Below are 9,289 nucleotides of genomic sequence, written 5' to 3' on the forward strand. Positions count from 1 at the left end.
ACAGGGTGAGGAGGATCGCATAGGTAAAAAGAAGTTACTGTCAAAATCCTAGCTCTTATACTGGGCGAAAGATTCAAAAATGCTTACCACATTATTAAAAACCACCAAGGAAGCAAATAAAAGAGGCCATGTTGTGTCATCAACCAAAGATTCACCCAGTTCTGAGGACTCAGTTACAACAAGCAGAGAACGATATTCTTGCCTTAAGGAGTATGACAAGGTGCTCCCCCACTTACTAGATTTTAAAACATTCTGAATAGAAAACGTCATTACAATTCACTGTATTTGATTGGAAGCAACAAAAATTAAAGACTAAACATTTCAGAAATAGAGCCAGACAGATAATGATAAAAAATTAATATTGACAGACATGGAGTAAAAGAGCAAAGAGAGTGTCACTCTTAATAGAAGTTGTATTTTTTTCTTTTTTACCAGTGCAAAGAATTAATCTGGGTCCACTCCTAGTATGGATTCATTACACTGTAAATGGAGAAAAATGTGTTTACTGTAAGTGGTGGAGTGCATACATATTTGGACACAAAAAAAAAGTAGCCATAAGCAAAACCAGTCATCTATTTTTAAAGTCCTTGTACAATAGATCCTTTTTGCCCCAAAATATAAAAGGAAAAAACAAGCGTAAGACAAAGTTTGACCATCATAATTGGCAAAAACTTACCTTCCCAACAACACAAAGTATCCATGACCATTACAAATGTCAATACTAAGCTTTTACCCAGTGTCAAAGAGAAAAATGCAGATGGGAAATCAAATGGTAAGATACTCAGACCGGCTACAAATTGTGGAAATACAGGTTAAGACAACTAAAGTACTTTTAAAAGTAGCAATAAATAAAACTGCAAAAACCTGATGTTAGTAAATACGTGAGGAAATGGATATACTCACAACTGGCGACGTAAGCTTTCTGGAGTTGTCTGAGCATGTATGACAAGGGTCATAAGACCATTCCTGCTCACTGACCGGGCAATGCCACTCTGGGGAATATACACGTACACCAGGCGTATAGAGATGCTCACAGCAGCCTGATTTTAAGCAGTCAAAACACTGTTTACCACTTAACTGAGAGACCAGCTAAACATTGTTGAGTCTAAGAACACCACAGAGTGAAACAATGCAGCCGGCCCTTCATTCCGGGGGTCATGGGCCACTTTGAAAAGCTGATAAGTGATGCTTTCCACAGAAACAGATAAAACATACAATTTCAGAGCATTCGCAGGCCCTTGGAAACCCATCCATGGAATCCTTGTGGGAGAACTACCAGCCCTGAGAAAAAGCCGTTGAAAATGTGTTTGTGGCCTCTGCTGATACATGGAAATGTTCATGGAAACAAAACCAAATGTATAAACAGAACAGACCACAATCTAACCCTGATGGCCACTACAGAAAAGGCCCAGGTCAAGGCAGGCAGACGGCCAGAGAAGGGGAGTGGGAACCAGGAGGAACCAGAAGAGCTGGTGTTGGGCAATAGAGGAGAGGAAAGAGGGCAAAGAGAGGAAGAAGTCATTGGAAGTATTCAATAGAGTAGTTGTGTGCCAAATACATGTATTATTTCATTCACCCCCAGTTTACAAAGGAGAAAAAGGGTTTGGTGAGGTAAAGTACCTTGCCCACAGTCATAGCAAGCAGAAGAATCAGACTGAGAACCCCTGCTTTCAATCTGTCTGCTCCTGTGGTTGCCAACCCCCAAGGACTGCCATTGGCCCAATTCAGATATGACAGGAGTCAAGAACAAACCAGAATCTCTTTACGGAGACATCACAACCTGCCTAAGCCTCTTCTCCAGTGAACTTCCCGTTGTGATAACAACCTGCAAGGCTGGCAACGGGGAGGTGGCATAGGGCCAGAGCAAGCTCTGGGGGCTGAGAGGGCATCAAGCTCCCCCCTCCACATAGATTCGATAATAAACTCCAGTTGGAATATGTCTTTAAATGCACAAAATGAAACCATGCAAGTATTACAAGAAAATATAGATTAATATGTATACACTCTCAGGGTGGGAAAAATGTAAGCATTGCACCCAAGTGCAGAAACCATAAAAAGTGATTGACAAATTGACCTCAGAAAAATATTACAAATTTTGTACATCTGAAACACAATAAACAAAATTAAAAGGCAACCTACAAACTGGGAAAAATATCAAATATAATGTAGGGTTAATACCTTTAATATGTAAATAGTTTTTACAAAACCACCAATAGAAAAATGAATCTTTAAGAGGTGGAAAGTCACACACACACAAAAATGCAAATGGCTATGGACGTATGGGAGAAGCTCAGTGTCACCAGCAAGTCAAAGCAATAATGCTCAGGTCCACAGGTCACAAGGCCTGGACGTATCAAAGCAGGCAAGGGTTTCTACCGCGTTAACATCTGTTCTGAGGATAAGGGGAAACAAAGCCTGGTTTATCTTACCAATGAGAATGCTAACTTAGAAAACCCCTCCATGGAGGACAATTTAGCAATATGAACCTAAAGTCTTAAGAAGTTTGACAGAGCCATTTTACTCCTAGGTATGTATTCACGTACCCCAAAGAAATAACCATGGTTGTGATAAGATCTGAGCAACAAGGAAGGTCATCACAGCACTGCTACCTAAGAGAAACAAACAAACTTACCTACATGCCCATCTAAATGAGATTGCTTAGACGGACACAGCTGTACAATGGAACATTCTCTCACCATAAAAAATAATGCTTCAAACGACAGGAAAAGATGTTCACTATATATTAAATAGAGTTACAACAGAATTTACAGTATAATCCCATTTTTGTATTAAAATGCATAGGAAAAGACTCTAGAAACAAATATGACAATAACAATCGTTGACAGAAGACTACTGAGATTTTTTCCGTTTTGCTTAGTAAGTTTTACAAAGAACCCTTTTTACACGAGAACTAAAAGTGGCGCTCAAGTTAGGCTGCATCCTAACCAGCAGCCGGAAGGCGATAGAGGTGGTACCCTCATTGAGAAAGGTCAAGGCCACTTCTTGGTATGTGTATGTTCCCATCTTTCTTATTTTTGCTTCTTATTGTACTACTTTCCCTTTCCCAGGCTGCATCAGTGTATTTTTCCATGTCACATATGAAAATGTAAAACATATCACAAATATCAGTAAGCCTGTGTTGGCATTTCTTCATTTTGCAATAGATCAGAACAACACAAGGAACGTTTCCTCCAGAGACTTAAGTACACACAGAAAGTTTAGATCAACATGAAAGGTCTTCAGAATCTCTTAACGTCCATGGTCAGCAAGAAAAACCAAGACAGCCGATAGGGCGTGGCAGTTATTGTCCAACCCCTTTTTGTGACACGGTGCCATTTTTGCAGTTTTGCTGTTCTTGGCATCTCCAACCTGGGCACACAGAGGAGCTTTAACCAATACTTCCTCTCATGCAATTTTCCTTTTTAAATGAACTTCCAAAGTCAACTCTTGCTGTACTTATACCCCATTTCTTTCAAATTACACAAAGTCACCATTTTCTACCCGATTGTCAAAAGCCCACTTGCTGAATTTCTTTGTATCATCACTGCCGCTGGGAGTTGAGGGAAAACGTGTAATTTCAGATCTGTGCACAGACGCAAATTGACTAGCAAACATTGCCAACAATGTCATCAACATCTGCCACCCACCCCACCTGACCGGAGGATCAGGAACAGTTAGACAACTTGCTGTGTCCCCAACCATCTCATGAGCCGCTGGGTTGGGGTGGGAGGTGGAAAGAAGGCAGCGAGCTGGCCTTCAGCTGTCTAGCCAGGAAAAGCCTGTCAGCTCCCCTCCCTGCCCTAGGTCAACAAGCCCTGTTTCATAACCACTTCCAATGCCAAATATTCCCCTCTCCCCACCCCGGAGGATAATTTTCAGCATACCATGGCTTCTGGGCTGAGAGTTGGGGAAGAGAGAGTACCCACCTACAGAGGTGTTTATGGCCTTCAACCTCAAGGCTGAATGCAGTTTTGTAATCACCATACAGAAAATGAGAAAACGAGTGAGTAGAGTTCTGAAGAGAGGGCAAGCTAGGTAGATGGGCACTAGAAACAGAAGCGAGAAGAGATAGGAAAGGTAGCTGGAGTTGTTATCTTGGGGGAAGAGATCAAAGGGGTGGCAAGCAGGGAAAGGATCCTCAAACCTACGGCGGACACAGCACAGAGCAGTGCTGTGAGCCCGACAGGCTGGCAGTGACTTCCTCTTCCCAGCACTCCATTCTCACTCAAATTAGCTTCTGGCAACACAACACAGGCAAGCAAATGACACTCAAAAGCTAAGACTCCATTTCAGTCTTACAGCCCTTTCCCAGGCAAGCACGCCTTGAAGTACCATAAGCTTCCCTTTCTGCTCCCTTGGAAACAAGTGCCTTCTTGGCAGGGAGGCTGGCAGTGGTAAAATCTTACGGTCCGAAAGAGTTAACAGAACGTCAGTACAAAGAATTAGCTCTCAGGATAAAATGCTACCACGTCCCCACCCACACCATGGAAACTATTGACAGAGTCATGCTGTCAACTCTGGATTCGAGGTGGTTCTATGCACTCCTTTGCGCAGCCTCTGCTTGCTTAGTAAAGGTGCCTACTCAAGGAAGCCCCGAAACTTTAGTCATTTACCAAAAGAACAAAGTTAAGCCAAACTTTTTCGTAAGTTTACAGTTATGTGCTCAGACCCAAATCCCAGATACACCCCCCACCAAGATTGCAAATGTGGAAAAAGCATATTACATGTTCATTCTGTTCTTCAGACTGCTTTCCTATGAAAACTGAAATATAGATCCTCTGAGAAAACCGTTCGGAAATCTAAACAGGTAACATTCCAGAATATTCAGGTCAAAGTACTCCCCCCACCCAACAGCATTACTGGCCGGATAAAAGGTTTAGCATCACATTTTGTACAACTGTTATCAACTCCGGACAGAGAACAGAGCCCCAGCCCCTCCACCAGCCTGCAGCCTGGTCAGCACATTCCAGTTTGAGGCTGCCACACTCTACTGAATGGCCTGAATTACTTGGAGCTACCAAAAAGGGAATCTAGGCCTAAATCTACAATATTAAAATATATATTATCCAGCTTTTTCATTATGGAGGTACCTTGATTCACAGAAAAGACAGAGGTCAAGAAATGTAACATAGCGATACAGCAATTCTAATAAGTTTAGAACTCAAAAACTTTTATTTATGCTGTAAAGGGGGAAGAAAATGATTAGTAATTCGTGTACATGATGCAACAGAACTAGTTCTTACCAAAGTACATTTTTAACCACTTACATTTACAGTTTCAATTTTGCAACAGCATACCCACACACATTTCTCCACCCATGCATGACTGAGATTCTTTAAACTCCAATGACAGTCACTGTATCATGTCCAAGTTACTGGTTAAAAAACTGAACTCTCATGCCAACATTTTTTAACTTCAAAAATAGACCAGAAGACAGAAAAATTCCCAAAGCATATTGAGAATTTTAAAATTTTAAAGGGAAATTTAAGGGCAAAAAGGACATAATAAAAAGCCACTGGTATTTACCAATTCAACAGATGCAGCTTAGAAATTAAGTATTAACAAAAGTTTTCAGATCTTTCCCTGAATTTTTAAACATAAAAACACCTAAGAAAGATTTTTCTCCCCTTTTGCTCCTTCTTGGTCACCCATTTAAAAAGACGAAAACATTATTCAAACTAAAGATACAATGGCTTATTCACTCTAACCTCAGCATGGGTACATGGATTCTGTTTGCTACCAAACATTACAGGTAATCTTACAGTGACTACAAAAGGTTGATCTGCCTTGTTACGATTGACTATGATTTGAAAATAGTAAGCAAAACTTTTGCTGTATTAATACTGGCCACAGAGAAAACAATGTTTATCCTAAGACGCGACTGACGTATACAAAACCATCTTTTACAAATCATTGTTTTCACTTTGCTCAGAATTTTCAATAACAAACTATCTCAGTGACAAAAATATGAGTTACAAACCCAGAAGAGCAGTATATCTAATCTTATTTAGGTGCACACCACAATTCCAAAATACTTTAAAGCCCGCAATTTGGGCATTTAGAAGTTTTAAGACTTACTGCACCTGAATATTGCATGCACATCTTCTGTTTCAGACAAACGATCTAAAACCTTGCAAAAAGCAGTTAAAGATGTTGATCTCCTGTTGATCCGAGTTTTTAGCACCCTTATCTTTCCAGTGACCCGATATTCAGATTTTCAGTTACGTCTTTTCAGTCTTCCCAACCTTGCAGCAAAGCAAAACAATTTTGCTCTTTTCCTGCAATTCAGCAAACTTCTGAGCACTTTTAGAACGTTTCCAAGCAACTTTTGTTGCTTCCAAGTTAACAATCTTACTAATACCAACATTATATTAACTAGTATTTTCTTTGCCCACGAGCTCTATTAAATTCCCCAACTGTCTTTCTCAAGAGAATTCCCTTCAACCCACATTCCCCTTACCACTCCAACACTGTGGTAAATACACTTAAACCCAACCTCTCCCCTTTCATCGCCACCCCTCCCAGTACCAGGGGCGAGCTGTGCCCTGCCCTCCCACAGCCCCCACCCTCAGGGTCTTTGGATTTGAATGCCAAGAGTACTTTAATAATCAAGTAAAATTCAAGTTAAAAAAATATAGAACAAGATGGATTAGTCATCTGCAGTGCAGATCTAAAAATTCTAACTACATTTGGTGCCTCTAGCACACAGAACATGGATTTGATCAACTTGTACACTCCCCCTAGACCCTTGGCACAACACAAACCCACTGCCGTCGAGCTGGCTCTGACTCACAGAGACCCTATAAGGACAGAGTGGATCTTCCCCATAGTTTCCACAGAAAGCCTGGTGGATTCAAACTGCTGACCTTTTGGTTAGCAGTTGTAGCTCTTCACCACTACGCCACCAGGGTTTCCAACACAATGACCGCCTTAATTTGCCAATCTACATTATCTGAATACTCCCTTTTTCTGAGATGTTTTAAAACTTGAACATCTTTCCCCCTCCCCCTATACACACAGGTTAAATCATCACTAAGAATTCCTCCAATCAACAGGCAGGTGGGCAGGCAGGTAGATAGGTACAAGCGACGGTCACGGGGCTCCATCTGCAAGCTCCATCTACAAGGCATCACTCCGAGTTGTGGCATCAACGTTAAAAAAGTTCTACTGCTTAGAATCTTCTCGAAGCAAGGTTCGTAGCACAGAGCTAGTACACGAAGGGAGGCTCCACTTAGAAGATGCAGCATCTGAAAATCTCCACCCCCCCATAAAAGGAGAGATATGCTGGCAATCATGTACCCGGAGGTTGGCGTGGCCTGGATCATCGGATCAAACATTCATTTCAAACACCACATCTGCTGAAGGCCCGTACAGCTGGATGCATTTGCTTTGGATTTTTTTTAATAAAGATTGCCCCCTCATAAGCTCATCTGAAAACCTTAAACGGTGGCCTCCTGAATAGAGCTTCCTGAGCAAAGCCTGGAAATTTGGCATTGGAGAACCTCCTCCTCCTAAGCCTGGAAGTTCAATGTGCAGGCATCAATTTAGGTGGACTCTCTCCTTCAGGGTCTCCCCTCCTGCGTTGCTACGCCTCACACTGGCCAGGGGCTCCAATTCTTCTGGTGCCATCTGATCGCCATGATGAACACTATAGTAACAAACCACCGTCCGTGAGGCATCTGCGAAACTAATACCATCGTTGCAGGCCTACTTAAGGCTGCACATCCAATCCCACCCTCTCCACAGGCAAGCAACCGCATCTTTCCATCACTCCAGCCCTGGGCCTGGAGTAAGGCCTCACCAACTGGCCCACCCAGAGCCTCAGCAGGGGTGCCTTTCCTCCATTATTGTTACCAGCAATACCGACTCCAACGGAAACGTCAGCTCCATCCCCAGGCTTACCAGAAGCAATTTTTTAAGTGAATGGATAACCTTGAGAGAGTTAAAGGGAAGAAAAGGGGCAGAGAACCTCACGGAAGAGACTAACTTCAGACCTAAAGAAGAAAGGCCAAAGGGGAGCAGTGCCACCTGAAAAATAAAGCGTTGGGTCAATTTTGCCCCGCCACACACAAGCATCCCTGCCTCAGGCCCCATCTGCCAGACTCAAGGCGCCACAGCAATCACAGGTCAGGATGGCCCCCTACCTCCTGAATCACTCCGTCAAGCCACCCTCACCTCCAACCAGTCCTGGCCTGGCCCAGCCAACATTACATACCACCCTGGGCCAGAGCTGTCAGCCCCATGAGGCTAAGTTCAGTTTCCACAGGACCAGGCCTCATCCCCCAGGCGGGATCACAACCCTTCGTCTAGAAAAAAAAAAGGGCTGCTGGTATCAACAAGCAAAAGGTCTGCCCTCCCATACCGACCTGCACCCCATGCCTTCCTTCCTGATCATCTCCAGAGCATCAAGTGCCCAGTTCTGTTTCCTCTTTTTCAGGCCTGGGAAACCGAGTCTCCGTCTGTCTTTCTCTGCATTCCCTCCTTTCAAACAAACCAGGGAACCCACGGCTCCCTCAAGCCCACGTGGAGGTGGCACCCCCTCCAGCGACCCGCAGGGATAACCTGGCCTGGAGTGTTACCCTCCCCCTCGATTCCTGCGGACACTTCAACGCAGCTGTCCCCAGATCTGGCCCCGTTTTCAGCTTCCCTTCCTTTTGAATCTCCATCCCCCCAGTCTCATCTAACTCTGTCACTCCCTCCATCTGTAAACTGAGACCCTCAACTAGCTCTTCCACCCGCACAACTCCCCAGGGCCCAGCCCTCCCTGGCACTAACTCCTGCCAAACTGGCCACAACTTTTGCTTTTATAGCCCTGGGCCGCATCACCAGGGCAGTACTCAACGGGACGATTCCTCCACTGCCACCGGAAAAAAAGTCCTTCCCTCACCCTGTCTGAGGCGATGACTCGGAGCGGTTCACGGTCTCCCACGGGGTCCACCCCCTCAAATTCCTCCTTGGCAATGCCTGAGAGGGTCGACCACAAATCTCAAGGTGACTTCGGGGGACGGATTTCAAGGGGTAGAAGTCTCTTTTCTTCTGGTGATGGTGGGGTAATACCGTTGCTCAGAAAGGGTACTAAGTGGGGCAGGCGGGCTGGGGCCGCTCTCCCGAGGGAGCGAACGGAGATGTCGGGGTCGCCTCAGGTCAACCCGCCTGGCAAAAGCCCGAAAGAAGACCCGGCGTAGATCTGGAAAATTCCAACAGGTGGCGGAGGGATCTCTGCAGAGGGCGCATCACTCCGAGTCGGCGACGGCGGCGGCGGCGGGAGGGTGTGGGGTGCGGTGGGGTG

Source organism: Trichechus manatus, unplaced genomic scaffold (genome assembly GCF_000243295.1).
Source record: "Trichechus manatus latirostris isolate Lorelei unplaced genomic scaffold, TriManLat1.0 scaffold00113, whole genome shotgun sequence".
In the NCBI taxonomy this organism is placed as follows: domain Eukaryota; kingdom Metazoa; phylum Chordata; class Mammalia; order Sirenia; family Trichechidae; genus Trichechus; species Trichechus manatus.